At 38.2% G+C, this 20,412-nt stretch overlaps 1 protein-coding gene across 1 annotated transcript in view; it reads right to left on the bottom strand.

The window, feature by feature from the left end:
* Window positions 1-19,894, bottom strand: part of ecel1 (endothelin converting enzyme-like 1) — an 82,347-nt gene extending 62,453 nt beyond the window's left edge. Inside the window, exon 1 of the mRNA XM_088381550.1 lies at window positions 19,642-19,894. The gene's annotated coding sequence lies outside the window, so the exon portion shown is untranslated. The remainder of the gene's footprint in view (window positions 1-19,641) is intronic.
* Window positions 19,895-20,412: the final 518 nt, after the last annotated feature.

The following is a 20,412-nucleotide window of genomic DNA, read 5'->3' as shown; positions in this document are numbered from 1 at the left end:
ACTAATTTACTCTCTGGCCATACCATCCTTTAGTGCTGTCTCTATCACCTTGCCCTCAGATGAAAATTCCATTTGTGGCTGCCCATCCTTTTCCCAACACAGTGATACTCTTTCTCACATCTATTGGTATATTTCGCATTCATAACATCTTCCCTGGTCATTTCTGCCTGTGTATGGCTTTTGCCTGGGACATTTCCCATCACCCTAACCCTAACCCCCAAAAATAAAGTTATAAAACAACTACAAATCTCAAACAATATGTTTTTGCACACCGCAGAGTCACCGCTTCAAAACAACGTTATTTCTTTGGGAGTTTTACCACCAAATCTTTCTGCTCTGACTGCCTGACAATAATGTTTCTCACGGTTTTATGGATCATGAATTTCAATACCTTCAACACATGGTCTGTATGTGTAGTCTGGGATATTTGAATGGTATTTCCAGATGCTTTACATTTTGTTACTGGCTTGAATTAGACATCAGATTTGTGCAGGTCAGCTTTTTATTCCCACAATATTAAAATGTCTGAGATTCACATTACACGTACTTTCATTTTCCAAATCCATCTATGGACAGAGCACACCAAAGTTGATCTGACAACTGTATAACACAAACAAACACATGCACACTTGAAATTATGGATTTGGCGAGACTGATCTAAAACATTCACCACACATTTCCTGGACAAAACGAGAAGCCAAGAAGTAATCAACAGACAGTGCATACCTATTTCTCTCGAGACTGACACTAGAGACATTTCCAGATACTTCCAATTTACTCCATAATATTGGTACCAGAAGTTCAGGTTTCCACCCACCACATGGCTGAATAGATTTTGGGGCTGGTGCTGCTGCTGTGCTGGTCAAGCACTGGATGCTACTGGATGCTACAGAGTCACTGAAAGATCTACTCCCCATGGTCCTGAGATGAGCAAAGCGAGCAGTTAGATAGATTAAGGAGGACTAGAGGGTGCAGGTAAAAGAAAGTGGATCCATTGTTTCCTTTTTAGATTTTTGCACATGCTTTTATTCAGCACCCATGCCTTCTCTCATTTTATTCCAGTTAAGAGTGCACTTTGTAACCCACAAGATGTTTAAGCATGTGACAACCAGCATTACATCAAAGTCAAATAGGAATAGGTTATCAAATTGATTGTTTGTTTCCTTTGTCATCAGCTTAAATGGCCCAAGCATCATGCTATAACAGTGTCACTTGAAAAGATTTATAACTGATGCAAAACTCGCCCAACTGTTATTTGGGTTTGATCCATTGCGTTGTTTAAATGGAGCTGAGTCATACTATGGTGTGTTCATTAATGAGGCCACTTTGTTGATTTAGTCATCTAATCTTTTTGACATCTATGACTCTGTGGCCAAAATAAATGAGTGTTTCAAGTATGACATCACACATTTTGAAACTCATTTCTCAAACAGCATCATAGCACTGATGAGAAGAAATGACTTTGATAAAACGGTGTAAGGCCACAACTTGCATGGGATAGTCTTCTCATTTATTTCAATATCTGTTACTGAAGAAAGCTATCCCAATGTCAAACTTTAACCACCTTAAACCCACAGAGCATAAAAAGGGATAAAGTTATTTGGATGTGTGCGATGTGTTATGAGGACCTTCAAGTATCCGTACAAAGAATTTTCAGGACTACCAGCCTATTGTTATTAACTAGTGCCTAACCTTAACTGCCTACTTTGCTTACAGGAGCACAAATCACTTTGTTTTGCACAGTATATTATTTCATCACGGCTAACTGTGCATGAGTATGTTTTCATTATTGATCAGTATTCAGATGCAAAATCAGACGTGTTACAATCTAAATGTGTTTTTACATTGTTTGCAAGCAGATTATCCTGGTTCTCAAAACAGTTACAGCAGGATTGCCTAACCACTTGTGGACGTGACACTGAAAGGCAGAACTTGAGCAGCATGTAAAAGTGCAAGAGGATCCCTATCGTAGCTGTGTGTACCATTTTAAAATGCTGCTGCAGAATACCTTTCTTTGCCATTGCCATAGTTGTTGCATTGCAGATGAAAAAAAACAAGCTTTGAATGAGAATAAAGAATAAATATATACTGGTCTACCAGTTGTCCACAATCCGCTGGTTGGGCCCTTCTGAGTAGTTATTTGGAGGAGAGCAGAGATTTTGGCAGCAAAATGGATGCTAGGTATCTTTATCTTGCTACTTATAATTCCTAGATTGCCACTTTATCATGATTCATTGTGATGCTGTTAGGCGATAAGGTAAAGTGGTGTGGATTGAACTGAGTGCAATTTTTTTTTGGTACATATTTGACTCCACGTTGTTACTTCTGCTCATTGGTCACGTCAACATTGTTTGGACAGAAAGCTGTGTATTTGTCCTCATAAAGCATGAGATATTACCAGTAACATCCACCACTAGAATCAATCAGACTGATTTTCAAAGCTAAGAAAATAACACTCAGCCATGTTTTTAATACTTCCCCTGTGCATGTTCTTCTCATCTTGTATTCCCTCATCTCCCTCCCTCTTCTTCTTCTTAGAACACTGGCACATACACAGCCAAAACGAATCACTTTTATTCATGCTGGCCGGCAGAACGTATTAAATTCTTTTAGGAAGGAGCGGGAGTCACAGTCTAAACAGCATTATGCTTCCAACACACTTCAATCTATTAGACTTCACCTAAAAGACAAAACACTGCTAATGGGATCTATTGAGAATATAAACATTCAAACAATAGAAACAGCTTTTAACTCTTCTTCACTAATGTTATCTCCTATATCCATACAGACGCAAACACATAGGCCTTATTTTGCCTTTAAGGTCTCCTAATAGTAACCATTACTAACTGCCAACACGGGAAGTGACAAAAGTGTATGACGTATACCGTATTTCCCGGACTATAAATCGCAGTTTTTTCCCTAGTTTGGCCAAGGGTGCGATTTATACACTGGAGCGACTTGTGTGTGAAATTATTAACACATTATATAATTTCACATGATATTTAGATTAGATAGATTGCCTTTCAAGATGTCTGTTCTAGGTGTTGGATTTTATCAAATAAATTACCCCCAAAAAATGCGATTTATAGTCGAGTGTGACTTATATGTCTTTTCCTTCTTTACTATGCATTTTATGGCTGGTGCGACTTGTACTCTGGAGCAACTTATAGTCCGGAAAATACTGTATGTTTATACTGTTTGGGCATTTACTTATTACTTTCTAAACATATACGACTACAATTATGTTAAAAAGCAAAGGGAGTTTATGTGGTGTGGAGTACAAAATAATTATTTGATCATCGCCATACATGAGCTCAAGTTACATTGCAGGATCTGGAGCAGGCTTGAGAATTTTATTTTTTACTTCTCTTTTTTCCAGTTGCGATGTTTACAAATACTGTCGGGTTGCGGGATTTTTCACTTTGATACACAGGCCATGGCGAAAGGGAAAAAGGTCATGGTGTAGCAATGACCTTGTGTTTTAGTCAGTAAAGTGGAACTTGCTGTTTGCTGTCAGTTACAGAGTGTGATTTTATGCAAATGGAAAACTATGAAAACTGCATCCAACAATTTGAGAAGTTTATGGCCAAATTTCATTGCTGAAACTTGCCCTCCAAGTCTTTAACAACTCTACAAACAGATTCCGTAGCCTACCTTTACTGTGTAAATACAGCATATACCTTTTTTTTTTTTTTATATTCCAGACAGATCCAATAGTGCTGACAAGGGACTCTGAAGTGCAGCAAAATTTCACTTCTCCCACTGCTTCTCGCTAACCCATTGTCATTTTTTCTGCCAGACACTCCCTCCTTCCATTTTTCTGACAGATTGGACCTCTCTCCACTTTCACTTGATAAATTAGACGAATTGCAGTAGTTCCTGAGCAATAAATTTATTATTATTCACTGAAGTCAATAAATTGCAGCCATGAAAGTGCCATACCAGGACTGAAAACAGCCACCTCCATACCTGTACACTGTCGCTCGCACACGCACGCACACACACACATTCATACACACACACACACACACACACAAATCAGACTAGACTATTAATTGTCCATGTGTTTAGTTGTGACTTCCAACGTGGGCTGCATTCTCATGAGCGTACAGTGGCTATTTGTGTCATTGGATGACTGAAAAGGTCTGATGTGCACGACCTAAAGCCATTCCTATACTGATTTGCAATCAACCTCTTCTTACAACCACAAATTAATAGGGCCAGCCTATATTTGGTGGCAAAGGCACTACGGCTGAAGTGTAATCCTACCGTGCTAATGGAAGTGGATTTTTTTCTACGTGAACAACATAAATAATATACCCAAGAGCAGGCAATGTAGAAAATGTGGAACAAAACTTGGTTAGAATTAAAGTGCAAAGTTGTTAGAATTGTTTTGTAGATTAAAGCGCGTAATGAATGATAATATGAAGAATTGACATTTTGTTTAATAGTATATACTATGCTGTTTTAGTGAGCTGTAATGTGGGTAGATGATGGTGGCAGTGGCTATGTGAATTTTGAATGCAGGGTGTTAGCGGTCTGATCATCGGAGGGAACAAGCTGTTACAGGTTCAGACGGTTCAGTCTCTCCCTTGATGGATGGGAGACAGTCAATCAGTGTTGGTAAATGTCCAAATAGCTGGAGAGGGAGCGTGGGAGGGGGTCTTCACGGCTTGACCATGCGCTACAGGAATCTGCGGTACATATCCTGCTGAGCAATTACTAATCAAAATAGCAGGTCTGCAGAACTGTTTGGCGTGTATAAGCTGAGTTATGTTTAGAAAGGCGACAACCTATGACCAGTACATGAGTGAAAAAAATATAATGGCACTTTGCTGTACTCGGACCAGTACCCAGACCTCAGTCTTTGGGAGGGCACATGAAATGCATTGGTGCTCACTATGACTTATTATTAACAAAATTATTATCATTTATCAATATATAAAAATAAATTACTGGTAATAAATATTATTATTACCCTGCAAACAAATTCATGTGAAATCAAACTGCCATGGTTCGGTCCTGAAGCATCTCTTAATACGTTGAGAATGAGTAGAATTGTTGTCAGTTTTCCAATGCTTACTTGAACATCTTGACCCTATGGAATAAATAAAATAAAGATTTTATTGTTACAGATACTCGAACACCTCTTAGCTCACACCTGACTATTGCCAGGACATGGGGATGACACTGACGTTGCCTCAGTAGCAAGCATGCTGTAAGTAAGGTCATTCAGGCTGGGTTGAAGATGTGCAAATGACAATATTCTGGGGAAAAACTCCCTTTGCAAATATTAATTAGAGAATTAACACACATTATTTTCTTTAGCAAATTTCGAGTTTAGGAAGGACATTTACGTGCACCTGTTATGTTAAAATGTTGATATACATTTAGTTTATCAAGATATATGGTGTCTTGGTCCTGCCACTCAAGGAGGATGGAGATGACTATATAGATAAAGAACAAACATAGAAGAAAGCAGAGTAGAGAGAATGCATGCTGTCTGATGGCTGGTGAAGTTCTCAAATGAATATGAATTACCCCAACACCAGCTTGCTTTTTGGAACACAACACTACTCTTGTTTCTTTATTGTTACTTATATGCTTTCTGGTAATGTGTTTAAAAATCAATGTATGCTCTTTTAGTACTTTCAGTGCTTCTAAATGTCATTAACAGTTGTTTTTCTAAATCCGTGTAGGTGTTTTTTCCTTCTTTGTGCGAAGCGCATTGAGTGCCTTGTGTATGAAATGTGCTAAATAAATAAAACTACCTTTCCTTGCCTAATGAACTTGTCCTTTGCCTGTGCATGTCTCACTTGTTTCTCCTGGAAAGCCACTCCTTAAATCAAGGCACATGGAAACACCCCAGGACTTTGCCCAAAGGTACCTGTTGGGCTCTCAGGCATGGATAGCAAACAATGTTCTCTTGCCTGATAAGATTGAACTCTGGCATGAGTGATGAATGTCATGTTTAGAGGAAAACAAGCACGTGTCGTCATTTGGTCAACACCATTCTACACAGTGGAGCCACGTGCTCAAGACAGCTCAGGACCTTGGACTGGGGAAACCATTTAACTTTCAGTGGGACAACTTAAGTACACAGCCAAGATAAGTCTGTGCACATCCTTGAGTGACCCAGTCACTGTGCAGGCTTGAATCCAATAGAATCTCTGCAGAGATTTGAAAATGTCTGCACTCCGATGTTCGCCGAGTAACCTGATAGAGCTTGAGAGGTGCTACCAAAAGGAATGGGTAAAACTGACCAAAGATTCCTGTGCCAAGCTAGCAGCTGTAATTCATCCCAAAGTCTGTGAATATTTGTGTACATTTCTTAGTTGTTGTAGACCATAATAAAATGTGGAAAAATGGAAGTGCTGTGAAGAATTTCCAGCAATATTCTTACATTCTATACGAATAATTAATGTTCAACCAACCAACCAACCAACCAACCAACCAACCAACCAACCAACCAACCAACCAACCAACCAAAAGACAAGAAAGAACAAACAACAACAAAGAACAGCACTGGGGATAGATTTCAACAGTGTATTTCAACAAGTGTAATATTTGATCAAGAAAAAACCAAAAAGATTCATATGTTGCTCAATGATAGCAGTAAATCATCAATTTGATTACTGTGATATTTGTAAAAATATAATTGATAGTAAAATATAAGGATATAATGATGAATTATAATACAGTACAATTAATATATACAGTGTGTGAAATTGGGAATTGAATACCTTCAAATGTGTTTCCAAACCTTTACTGAGCCACATTATTTTAGCAAATTTTCACTGCAAACCAAAAAAAAAAAAAAGGATGCATACTGAAATAATGATCTTGTCTCAATCTACTGTCAAATTTACTTTTTCAGTGTGAAATTGGACTAGTTAGATTTAAACAAAGCTGATACACAAAGACATGAGGTACTCTGAATGGCAAGCAGAGCTGGTTACATAGATTTACTATTTGTTATAAATTGCTGGCAAAGCTTGATGAATAAACAGAATTACTGAATTTGCAAAAGGAATTTTCCCCTACTTTTTTTGTTTTCTTCTGTTTTGCTCTTTAATCAGCTACCGTATTTCTCCCAATGTTCCCATGACCGACTATAGCAAACACAAGCTCCCGGCAAAACAGTCGATCTATTTTTATATGGCTATGTCTCTCTTGTGGAGGTGTGCAGTTTATCTCTGCCATGACTGTTGTTGGAGCACATTTATTTGGCGACTGAGTGCAGAGCTCTTTAGTACACAAGTTGTGCCCGTTGACCCAACTCTGTGTGTGTGTGTGCTGGTGTGTGTGTATGTGTGTGAGGGCAAAAGAGAGACTTTGTGTGAAAGACACATGAGTGATTTGGGATGTGTTATTCCTGAGAGAACTTGCGCTTATCTGGAAAAGCACATGGCCTTTTTGTATCCTCACTCACAGCCAAAACAGACATAACCGGAAAAAGGGATTGATAAATTGTAACCACAAGGATAAAATGGATTTTATGGTGATTATTTTGATGAACTTTTCATCGCTTTCAACGTTATGGAATGTTTGTGTGATGTCAGCACAGTCAGCTTCAATGATGGCGTATTTGTTTTCATTAATAGCAGGTGATCTTAAGTCAATCCCAGCGTATTTAGGTGAGAGTCAGGGTCACTGTCGGTGCTTCTCAAGACAAACCGCCTGTGTAGATTCACATTTACAGGTGTGTTTTGGAATGCAGAAGAAATTTGGGGAAACCTCACTCAACAACATGTACGTGTGGAGGACAGCCAGAGCTGAGATTCGAACCCAGAATCTCAGAAAAGTATGTCTGACGTGGTAAGCAAAAGGGAATGTTATGACTAAGACCTGCTAGCCTAAAATGGACATAAACGTGTGAAGACTGGAAATTTCATTTATGCAAATAATCCGCAGTCATTTGGATCACATAATTACCTCAGTTGATATAAGGATTGGAATTGTGCAGCCATTTACATTATTTTTTCCTTCGATGTAGAATATTTTGATTTGAGATCAAATGTTGATTAACAGAATTCAGCTGACACACAAGTTAGAGACTATTGGTGATGAAAAAGATGTCTCATTCTGACTGAAGCAACACAAGACATGGAGAGAAAATAAAGCACAAGCTTTTAAAGTAAATGAAAAATAATCATAGCACAGCAAAGTAGCATTAAGGCGGATAAAAAGGATGAAAATAGGGTTGGAAACCACTTTGTGGACTTCTGAAATTCATGACAGCACACTGAGTTCCCCAACTACAGCTCCCATCTAAAAAAAAATCAAAAGCAAAGTAAGGCAATTATGAGCTAGCAAGAAAGCAGCGAAAAGATGTGTTTGACGCTTTCTCAAAAGCTGATCCTTCCTTATCCGTGCCCTTCACGTCGTCTGATGATTTAATATATTTACGACTTGTAGAATTGTGCATCACACATGCATTCACCAGATTTAAGCACAAATTTGTGCGTATGCAGACCAACCAACCTGCACACTACCCCACCAAACTATGAACTTCACCTACGATAACTATCCATCCATTATCTGAACCACTTATCCTACTCATGATGTTACCCCTCTGTCTTTCCTCTTTTTGTCTCATAAAAAGACACTATGCAACGAGTGATTCAGTTCATCCAATAAATAATTATTAAAATTGGAGCACAATTGTTAGTCATAACACAGTTGCTCTTTTCATCAAAGCAGAAGATGTTTTTCCCTCCTCTGTTTCTCTTTCCACTTTATTGTGGAACAACATGTTCCCACCTATTGCTTCTGGACTCCCTGATCCATCCTTGCTTTTCTCCTTTCTTCTACTCATTTTTTCCCTGCCTCATCAATCAGGACCAATTCATTCATTGTCCTCTGTTCACTCCCTGCTAGCTTTCTATGTTCTCTGGGACTTTTTTCTTTTCATTAGAGGAGAGGATATGAGTTGGGGGTGATTCCTTGATTGCTCCAGTGTATGTGAGAGGCCTATAAATCTATCATCAGATGTCTCGTTAAACACACACACACACACATGCACACGCACAAGCACATGCACACACACACACGCGGGAAGCATTTAAGCTGGCCATCAGAGGTAACCAACCACTCACAAGGAGAGGAAAGCATAAGAGTTGATAAGAGTAAAAAGTTCAAGTGTCTTTGAATGATCTAATGACAGGAGAGTGTTAGTTCAACCTGTCAAAACAGGAAAGGTGGATCAGCTCTCATGGCAAAGGTGAGACAGTACGATGGGTCACCCTGATGGGCCGATTACAAGAGATCGCTTTTAAATGAAGCATAAAGCCTTTAAGAACAGGTTTGAAAGTGGTGTTTTTTAAAACTCTGGTGTTATTCTCTACTTCTATAATACGGCAAGATACACCTTTTCAGAAACTTGTGCACACATTGTGCACATGAGGTCATGAATGTCTTAACAAAAGGCTGTTGTGTATTTGTGTCACTAGATAAGATGATCTTGACACCACTTCTCCATCACGGTTACTGTAATTAGTTCTATCAGAGTAACAAAGAGGAGAGTAATAAATAAAAGGCAGAGCAATAAGAAAAAGTGCTGAGCAAGAAATAACTGAATAATTAATAACAATAATAACAAATGGACAACAATAATAATTGTTATTTAATTATAAAATAAAATTAATCAGGATGTGGAAATAATGATATTAGATTTCCAGATTAGTCATCTGACCACGCTGGCTGAAGACCAGAAATGCAGATCCAACGAGATGGATTGCAGTGGATAAATGAAAATTGAATTAATTAATTAAACCAACTTTCAAACAGTCGATCAGAGTGGCAGCAATGTTTGTGTGAATTTTAAGTCTGATTAATTGATTTAATGCAATCAATGTTAGATTTTTTTTCTCCTAATATATGCAGACCTATTGACTGTTCCACCTGTAAATCAATTGAGATTAAAATGCGAATGTTCCAAGGGCTTGTTTTTCATTTTGATGTCCTTCCTCAGGTAGCTGTAGATGGTGTAAGTCAACAGTCGTAGGAGTTTATGTTGTGCAAGTGAAAAGAGTGAGCAATACACCTCAAATGATTTATTTTTCTAATCCGACTTGATAGAAGCAAAATGATATGAATCATCACACCACTGGCTCTAACATCAGTAATCCTGACCTCATTTGAATTTTGTTGTCTTTTTCAATGCGAATCAATGTCAAGTAAATTATTTTGTTTATGCACTCTACATTTTCTTTATAAATTGGTGGGTGAAAATACACAATTATGACTTTTTGAACCTCATTCCTTTCAACCCTATAAATAAACTGATCATGACCCTTCATTATAAATGAAGGTAAAAATGAACAGTCAAGTGAAACCTATTGCACAGGCCATTATTTCAATTTCATTCATCAGTTCTTCTTCTTAACCAAAAGTGAAACCTAATTTAACTATTACGTATATTCTTGTTAAGTATGACATGAGCATTGTTTGCAAACCCATCTACTGATTCAGACAAAACAAGGTTGCGTAAGCAAACAATATAGTAGATGGCTCCAAATAGAAAATCCCAACCAGAATCTGTATCCTCCCATTCACACATTGTAAAGAAATTGTGTATTAGCCCTAGAAACCAAATCCTGGCCTGACCCTGTACTCCCTCCCAACTACTGTTGGCATCTTGAGCAGGTACAGCACCTGGGTTAAAATCTTGAATATAGCTAATTTAAATTTATGAGTAAGGGTCTTGTGAATACTGTAAAATAGAAATGCATCTTGAATTCCTAAACCTAAAACTGCAGTCTTGCAAATTTGCTTGTGCACATGTGCAAAGTAAACTGGATTATAATCCAAAAAATAAATCAATACAATAAATATGAAAACTTTCACCAACAAGAATTGCCCGTGTTGATGTAAGTACATGTGTGTATTCAAACAGTAGTCATTCATTCATTGTCTATTGCTATGTAATCTGTGATTGGCTGGCGACCAGTTCGGGGTGTCCCCCACCTAGCACCCAAAGATTGCCGGGATAGACTCCTTGTGAGGATAAGCGGTATAAGTGAATGAATGAATGAGTAAAAAGAGTGCAAATACACCACTTTGGGTGTTCCAATTTGTTTTGTTTACCCATCAGATATGGTAGTTTAACATACTTTTCTTAAATGGGAGGCAGTTTTAAAAAGCAGGTACGAAATTGAGCACTCTGCTGTGTTTTTTTTTTTCCACCCATGTGAGTATTGTTATTGCAGTCAGTGACGCAGTGTAGCGTAAAACCACTGCTTCAAACCACACTTAATCACACACTGCAGCACAGAGTAAATATCTAATCACACTCACAGGACTGCATGAATGCTGATGCACACACAAATGTGCTTATCACACACCCACATACACACACAGACACACACACACACACAAAAGCACGCACGCACACCTACAACTACAATACACAAACACGCAGACACTAGATACCAGTCTCGCACATCTGGAAAGGAAATTCCATCTTTTTCCACTTTGGGCAATGGTCGGAAACACTCACACACACTACACACACAAATCAGTGTTTGTGATCTATCTCAATGCCACGCCTCAACAAATTCAATCAGAAGGGAGCTTGAGCTTTTTGTATGGCTTTTTTCCTTTTTCTTTACCCTCCTGTTGTCGTACCCCGTCTCAAGGTATTTACACACATGCACACAGACACGACACACGCACGCACACGTGCACAAACACACACACACACAGCCACACTTTCTGATTGACTACAGGCAAAACTTACACATCCACGTTGACATTGTTTAGTGCACAAAAACTAATAAATAATTCTTAGTAACACTGATTATTTATCTGAGAATAGAATTGACATTTGAGCAGCATCACATTAAAAACCACAGATAAACTTATCTGGATAGTAATTAAACTTCATTCAACTGTCTTTCTCCTTCCACTATTCCTGTCGCATTTTTATTCTCTTTATAGTTTCTACAACAAATTCACACAGGTGAGAACCTCCAGGCAAAAAGTATGCAGGTGCTGTCCTGAATCGTGCTAGCGGATTGCCTAATTAAAAAAGAAAATCCCATTTACGCTTAAACTTTCCTTATCCTGAGTGTGGTTTGTTATGCCCGATTCAATACCAACCTCTAAAACCTCACCTGAGGCAGCAGATATTGCCAAGTGTCTGAGTGGAAGTCTAAATCCATCTGTTTGCACTGAAAGCTCAACCCGCTGCTGTCAGCCGGCACAGAGCGCCATTGCACAGGCAAGTTAAGCAGATGTTTGCTCGGAATGAGGATGTCGACTCTTATTTCCTCCTCTCCCTCTGCTCCTCATCTCAGATCACACGGTTACAATCATTGCTTTTTTTGTCCTCTCTCTGTGGTTTGTCCTCGTCTTTGTTCTACTCTGGAACCTAAACTTTCTCTGCTTGACGACATAAAAGTACAATCATTGCACATATGCTATGCTATAGAACAAACAAAACTTTTCGTGTATGAAAAAATGGGTTTACTGTTGCATTTACCGCAACAATTACTTAATAAAAATAAATAAATCTATAAATACATTTGTAAATAAATAAATAAATAAATATTACTTATTCCAAGTCAAGACAAAACTGTAATCGTCAATCTGTAACTTCGTCATTGTTATTTTTTATGCATTTCAGACAAATTACAGTTTGCTTCTCCCATTAATTTAACTCTGTCATTTACGCACCTTCACCCAACACTAAAGTGTAAGCGTTCCCTGTCAATTCTGGCCTTGCACGTATCTCTCAATACAACTGAAACAATTTTCCTCTGAGGCGCATCGGAGCTTGTAGTAAGGAAGGTGAAACATTAGTTTGGGTGCAGTTACGCTCCATGAGTTTCAGACATGGTCCTGACCTGAGCAACCTCTAAATAATGTCAGGAGGACAACTGAAGTAAGCCTTAATAGGTCTCAGTGGCCTGAGCTTTGGGAGACACATGATGATATACAGTGATGTGTTTAGGAAAACATTGCTCCCTGCTCATCTTGAAATAAATACCACAAAGCGGTCTTGGTGGAATAGTAGCTCACAAATGAGATTAAGCTCTTGACGTTATTGCCGCATCATTAGTCTAAGGGTGTATTCAGACCTGACTGTTTGGTTTAGACCAAACAAGCGGACTGAAGGACTTTTCTGGTCTGAATAGACACCCAAAGATGCACTTTTTTTTTTTTTTTTGTCCTGCTCCTCATCTCCACCTCCCCTCCTAAAATGAGCAAAAGTCACAGCTTTATTTTACAATTATGAAAGCCCCAAAATTTTCCAGTGCGATTTTTGTCTAAATCAGTGGCAAAAGTCTCTGCGTTTACTTCCTGGTAGGTAGCGATGTCAGCACTTTTTAATGTACGTAGGTACGATGGCACTTTGGGAATACCATCAAGAACGACGTGCAAACGTGAAGAAAAGTGAGTGATAACCACATTTTGAAAACATTTTGTAAGGAAGGCCGAGTACTGATGAGAATCAAATCACAGCTACAGGAAGCATCATGCGGGCCTCGACTTTTATGGTGATACTAAAACTTTAAATGTACTTTACAGCGCTTTAACGCTGTTGAATTTCTCCCTCACTGTCAACGGGTGTACGTTTAACATTGACATACTGCTCGGATTGAACCATTTTAGAGCATGTTTATGTTGGATGAGCAAATTGTATTGGTTTGCGCCTAGAGGATGCATCTGGAAACATGAATTTTTAGCTGCTCTACCTTAACTACCTCTTGTAGCCATTGTTGGTCTCACCATATAGTTTTGAAATCAAAGTACATTAAACACTATTTGATATAATGACTACTCAAGTTGCATCGTCAGCAGATATTCAGCGTTGTTTAATTCCATTCTTGATGGGTGGGCAGGCATTCCATCTATCTATTTGAATATGAGAAAGGACCTGTCATGTAAAAGTAAAAGTCACTCATCAAAGTAAAGTATACTAATAGTGCAGCAAATTATAACTAGTGTTAAATGGTCACAATCACGAGCATAAGTGTTTTTGCAACGGGAGAATTTTTGAAACCTCATTTGCACTAGATTGTGGAAAATTATTTAGTAAAAAAATGTTCAATCTTGAAAAAGAGTAAAATCTTTGACCTGCTAAAATATAAATACTCTAAGACAACCTATATGTTATCTATATAACTTAAACTGTTTGTTATTTCCCACATGCCAAATTTCAATGAAACACCTATTGCCAAAGATCTCTGTTGCTCTTGAACGTGCACGTTGGTTGTAAAATTAACATTGTGGGTGCACTCCCCCCATTTCTTCTGCATGGCTAACCTGAGCATTCTACTCACAGCATAGTGAACTAATTAGAGCTGTAAACACACACAAAAACAAACCCTCATAACAATTTGCTTTGTTAATTTCACAGACACAATCGTCCAGTTTTATGCCGTCAGTTCAGCGATTCTGTTGGAGGGCTCACGCTCATCTTGGCTGTGTTGGGGACAAGCAATCTGTTTGTTCTCTGAGCCACAAAAAGATGACCACACTTCTCTTTGCAAAGAAAGTGGTTGCAGGAGAAGGTAGAGTGGATGCAATTTAATCTTCATGACTGAATATATGTGATTACATCTGTGGCAGGGTGGGGGCAGCAGGAGGTGACAGCCAGTGAAATAAGAGGTGGGATGATAATGACTTGCAGCAGGACTGAAGCAGAGCAGAGATGAGATCCGCTTTTGTTCTTCATTTGGGTCACCGCTCTGATTGCTGAACACCAAATGAGTCCTGGAGGCTTTTTTTTTTTCCGAAACATGGTTGAAGCAGACTGGGGCACATTAAACACAACACCATAGATAGGGTTTGTGGAGCCCTCACCTAATAATAATAATAATTAATTCAAAGCAAGGGTAGTTTAGATTATCCAGCAACAGCAAACATGTTGCAGTGACAACAATAATACCAAACAGAATGAAATATGTCTGAAATATGTCTGGTGTGTGGTGTGCCAGAAAAAAAAAGTGTCTGGAAATAAGTGCAAAAAATATGTGAGATAAAAATTTGTGGTGAGTACGCTCTAAACCAAATCTGTAATCAATTATCTCAGCACAAAACACATAACAGTCTACCTTAAACCACTTCACTTCACTACCGGACACCAGCATCAATAATCATCTGCTATATATCAGTAATATTTTAAAATACTCGAACCTCAAATTTGGCAAAGATTATATGCAATTGAGAATTAGACATTTATTGTATATAGGAGCTATATTGTGCATTTATTTCACATTTTATCACAATGATCTAGAATAAGAACATATGTCACACACTAATTATAGTTTTGCTGAAATGAGCAAGCTTCTACTTGTGAGAGCAGATTCCAGACTGTGACAAAAAATAATTAATTGTGGAAGCTGCACTTCATACACTGCATTGTGCATGTGACATGGTGGAGACGTCACCAAACCAAACAGAGTTACCAAATTTTGATGTCACAAGTTAGAGACGGGCAGATGACAAAATATTGTATAATTTCCCTCTTGAGCCAACTATTTGTAAACAGGCAGTTTATGGGCCCTGCTTTCTAGCTCAGCGCAAGAGAAGTCAAGCTTAATGTGCAGTCTGTGCACATGGGTGAAGTTTACTTTCTTTTGGTATTTTTTTCGACAGACACACAGAAATGGGCATTTGCATAAAAGTCAATTATTGTTAAAAGTCCCCTAGAAATGAAAATTCAAAACAATCGCCATTATTGGACAAGTAATTTGGAGAAAATGAAATGATCACAAATTGGAATTTGAGATGTATTAGTGGTCTTTGTCTTTGAAGGTTCCACTGTATTCAATCGAGGACTGTGATGGGCTATGAACCAAAGGGATTACAGAGAGTAGTAAATAAATGTTGGATCGTTTAGAGCTGGCAAGGCGTGCTACACTTTATGGAGACTCATTTGTTGAGGTGTTTGCACAAAGTCCCCCAAATCAATGCAGCAATGATTCATCGCTTCTTAAAATGTATGCGTCACATCGTGCATAAAATGCAACTGAGAGGAAAAGAGTTGTCCAAATGGTTGCACAAAATCCAGAAGACTTTTTAATGGACTTGTATTACAATGAGAGAAAGGAGAATTGTTTTAGGATGACAGAGTGAATACAGTCTACAGGGAAATCAAACACTATTATGGGTTGCACCTTGCACCATGTCGGTGACAACGTGTAGATGTTTTTGCCATCTAGTGATGAACTAATAGAATGCGACAAGTTTGAAGCACATGCATTTTGAAGCACACGTACGATGACAGAGAGCACTTTTTGCTATCCTACCACCATTTTTTTTAGCTGAGGTGCAAGCCAAATGTCATCTCAATTGACTTCTAGTATGTCCTCAAGTGACAAAGTAAATGCATTGCATTTGTTACCATGCTGTAGTCATTGATCAGTGTCGTATATGGTGAGGCACGTCTCATGCAACATAATTAGCAATTACTAGAACTACAATTGTGTAAAAAAAATATACGTTTACCGTATTTTCCGGACTATAAGGCGCACCGGACTATAAGGCGCACCTTCAATGAATGGCCCATTTTAAAACTTTGTCCGTATATAAGGCGACCGGACTATAAGGCGCACCATTTTATCTTTTTTATTTCAACTTCAGATGCAACAAATTACTTTATAATCACAAAATAATGATCCATAGTCTTTTTGATTCATGATTCATAGTCATCAGCGTGCCACTTATGATTGATTTCATGACACAATGCTTCGGGCCATTTTAAATTTAGGAATTTGGTCCATATATAAGGCGCACCAGACTATAAGGAGCATGGTCGCCTTTTGAAAACATTTTTAGGTTTTTAGGTGCGCCTTATAGTCCGTAAAATACGGTAAATGTGATAGAACATTTCTTTGCATGTTCTTGAAATTAAAAGTGGGCTTCTAAAATGATTTAAGGAAAATCAAAACATTCTACACATTGTTCCTATAATCTTGATTAAAACACGCACACATACACGCACACACATACCCACAAACCCTCGCATACACACAAACACATCCAGCAGTTTATTCCAGACCAGTTATTTTGTCACTAAAGCACAAGTGGTAGACACACAGTGTCCTGTGAGTGACTGTGATGGATTTGGTGGCGTCTACTATCTATCAGTTCCATATGATGTCATTTCTTCCTCACATCTCCATCTCCCTATAGAAGACACAAATGCGGTTGTGCCGCATGGTGAAACAGGGGAAACCAAAACGCAATGTTCTTCATCCAGGGTGTCGCTATGTTTATGAAGATCCTACCACCCTTCCTGAGCACAGAAATGATTGATTTTCGTAGTATAGTGCAGTCCACAAATGAGACAGAATAAGAAATAAGCAATAGTCGTCCACCTGTGGCTCAGCAAGCACAATCAGCATAAATATTCAAACACACCACGGGAGGCTCGGTGTGGTGCCTGGCGAGACGCCTCGCACACTGCTGATCCTTTACAGATGGATTACATTACATGCAGCTTGTCATTCCATATATGGATTTCCCCCCCAATGCATTTTCATAGATACCAATGCTAATTAACGTCAAAAATTAAACTGCAGAGAGAAAATTGGTTTGTTGACAGGCTCAATTGTCCTTAAAAAAAAATCTGGTTGATGAACATGTGATAAAAGACTGCTGCCTTTATGTTACATACCTTCATTTTCAAAAATGCACAATGGAGTCTGCCATGTCTTCCATCTAGCCACTGTTCAATGTACGTATATATGGACAAAATACAATCTGTGACCTTACAGCAATAAATTATGTTTATGATATTTCATGGGAAACGTTTATATGCTGGAATGATTGGAAAAGACAACAAATTGAAGAGTTTGGTTGCATCTTCAGTATGATGCAGCACAGTTCAACATCACTTTAAGAGACAAGCATAATTGTTAAATGAATACCTCTCTGAGAGTGTGGTTTAAAACTGAACATTATTACTATTAGTAAGGCAGAATATTTGATTCAGCACATGCACTGCATACCATTATATTGTAAAAGTGGTCAAATTACTGTGTCTAGTGGATGTATGATATATTTGGAATAGAATATGAACACACGCTCACACAAACAGATCTGTTATGAAGTACTGAGCCACCTTTCAAAGTTTCTGAATATAAGATAAGTAATTATTGCAGGTTAGTGACAAAAATGGCATAGGGTAAAAAAAAGTCAAGGACAGGCTCATGGGAGGTTATTTTGTCACAAAGCATTAAGAGTGGAAAATGGTGACTGACGAAATGCAACCTTGAATTCCGAGTTGATGACCAATGCTAAATAACAACTATGATGATTATACCCTCAGCAGAGCAAAGAGGGGAAAAGTCTGCAGCAAGGGTCAGCAACATGGTGAAGACCAAATGAGTAGCTCATGGGGCTATTTTAAAAACAATGATAGAAATTTGTGATTTCCTAGGAGTGGTTCAGAAGTGATAATGAATCTCATAATAATTTCAAAATGTGAACACTAGCAAAGATGTATGAAAACACGTTTGCATGTATTTTTCTGTTCCCTAATTATTGCGAGAATCAACATTGTCAGCTTGTTAACAAAGAAGAATAACGTGAGCAATAACACATACAATTAAGTCAAATTTAAATAACTCCTAATCACAACATGGCTTGAACACAAATATTAATGACGTCCCCTGATCTTAACCCCAAAAGGGGTTAAAGGTTACTTGAGCAAATTAGTTATTTCAGAAGTATGTATCAATTTAGAAGCCACTCTCACTAATCAGTAGCCAAGAAGTAGCTCTCACGAGCAAAAAGGTTAGTGACCCTTTCTCTGATGATTAATAATTTCAGAAAGTTCTTTATCATTTTTTTATTAGTATATGCTGTAGAGTATGTACTATTTATATTAATCTCATTTTAGACACATTGAGAGGACTGGCTTGAATTTATTTTATAGGAATGAATGCTAGTACCGCTATCATATTTACAGAAATAATACAACAGCTTAGAAAGCAAAATTCTTGGAAAAACTATTTTAAAATACCAGTCTTAATATTTGGAATTGCTTTACGTGATGAGCTATGCTACAAATAAAAAGCTATCAAATATTGTGAATGGGGCATCATGAGGGGGGGGGGGGGTAATCATTTTCATTTTCTTTGTTCATCATTTTCAGCATTAACGTGGTGCAGCCAAAAGTGTTTTTTCCCCCACTCTCCCACTCTCTTGATTGTGCATAAAAATAATAGAACATTTCTGGTTTTGAATGCAATATCTCATATAGGTGTATAAAGGCCCTTTTCCAGCAACCACCACGCCGTCTAATGGTTCATTGTGTTGGAAGGCGAATGGGTGATTAGAAAAACCTTGACAACCCTTGTGCAATCACGTTAGTTTTCATGGAAAACATTAAATTGCCTGAGTGACCCTAAACCTTTGAACGGTAGGGTAAACATTTGCAGCTTGTATACAAGTTCGGGCAATAATCAGGGTTCGGCAACCCAAAATGCTCAAAGAGCCATATTGCCTCCCCCCCCCAAAAAAACCCCCCAACATACCTGTCTGGAGAAGCAAAAATCTAAAAGCCTTTTATAATGCAACACAGACTGTCAATGCATAAGCTGTATGCCCTACTATTAAAATAATAAAAAAAATAGTGGTATCAATTCGATCATTTGTTCTTGCAGCCCATTAGAGTTCACGTACCTGCATAGCAGCGCTGGCTGTTCGATATCGGTCACGTCACACGACTCATCCATCCATCACTGGCAATTGAGAAAAAGCTGGAGCTGAATTGATGTCCTTGATTTGCTGATCGGTGATATTGTTTGTGCGGAGAGGCATGTCTTCAATTTTCTGAATGATCTCGGTTTTGTTTTTGAAGTCCGAAGATAGGCACTCTGATATTTTAATGAATGAATCCCTTCATGAACTCCGTGAATGGTTTTCTGCGCTTTATTATCTCCGGGGCTGCAATAAAACTTGCAGAAGTAGCAGAGTTTGGAGACGCGATCCACTTCTTGAAATTGTTTTTTCGGTCCTCAAATTTCTCCACCAGCACTGCAATTGCACGTTTCCTCTCAGTTGCAACTGGGTGATCGGCAGCAAATTTAGCATGCTTTAGCTGAAAATGTCGCTCCAAATTCCTCTTCTTGTTATTTGACAAATTCTCATTGATAATGTAACATGCAGGCAATGCTTCAGCATTGGCAATGAAAGCAAAAAGTTCAGTCCATTGTTTCTTAAAGCGTCTGTTCTCATCAGCAATCTTTTTCTTTTTGCCTTTTAAATCCATGGCCCATCACTCACACACCTGTTCACAACTCACCTGTGCTGTGTCGCAGGCTATGACGCAATTTTTCTATTTGGCGTCATTCTTAAATTCGGTATTTTTAATATATTTAAAACTACATGCATTTTTACAGCATGACAATGGTTTTGTCATGATTACCATATAAAAACCATATTTAAAAACAA

The sequence above is a fragment of the Syngnathus floridae genome, chromosome 7 (assembly GCF_059516105.1).
Source record: "Syngnathus floridae isolate MCC-2025c chromosome 7, RoL_Sflo_1.0, whole genome shotgun sequence".
Classification (NCBI taxonomy): domain Eukaryota; kingdom Metazoa; phylum Chordata; class Actinopteri; order Syngnathiformes; family Syngnathidae; genus Syngnathus; species Syngnathus floridae.
This window is presented reverse-complemented; position numbering and strand designations above follow the sequence as displayed.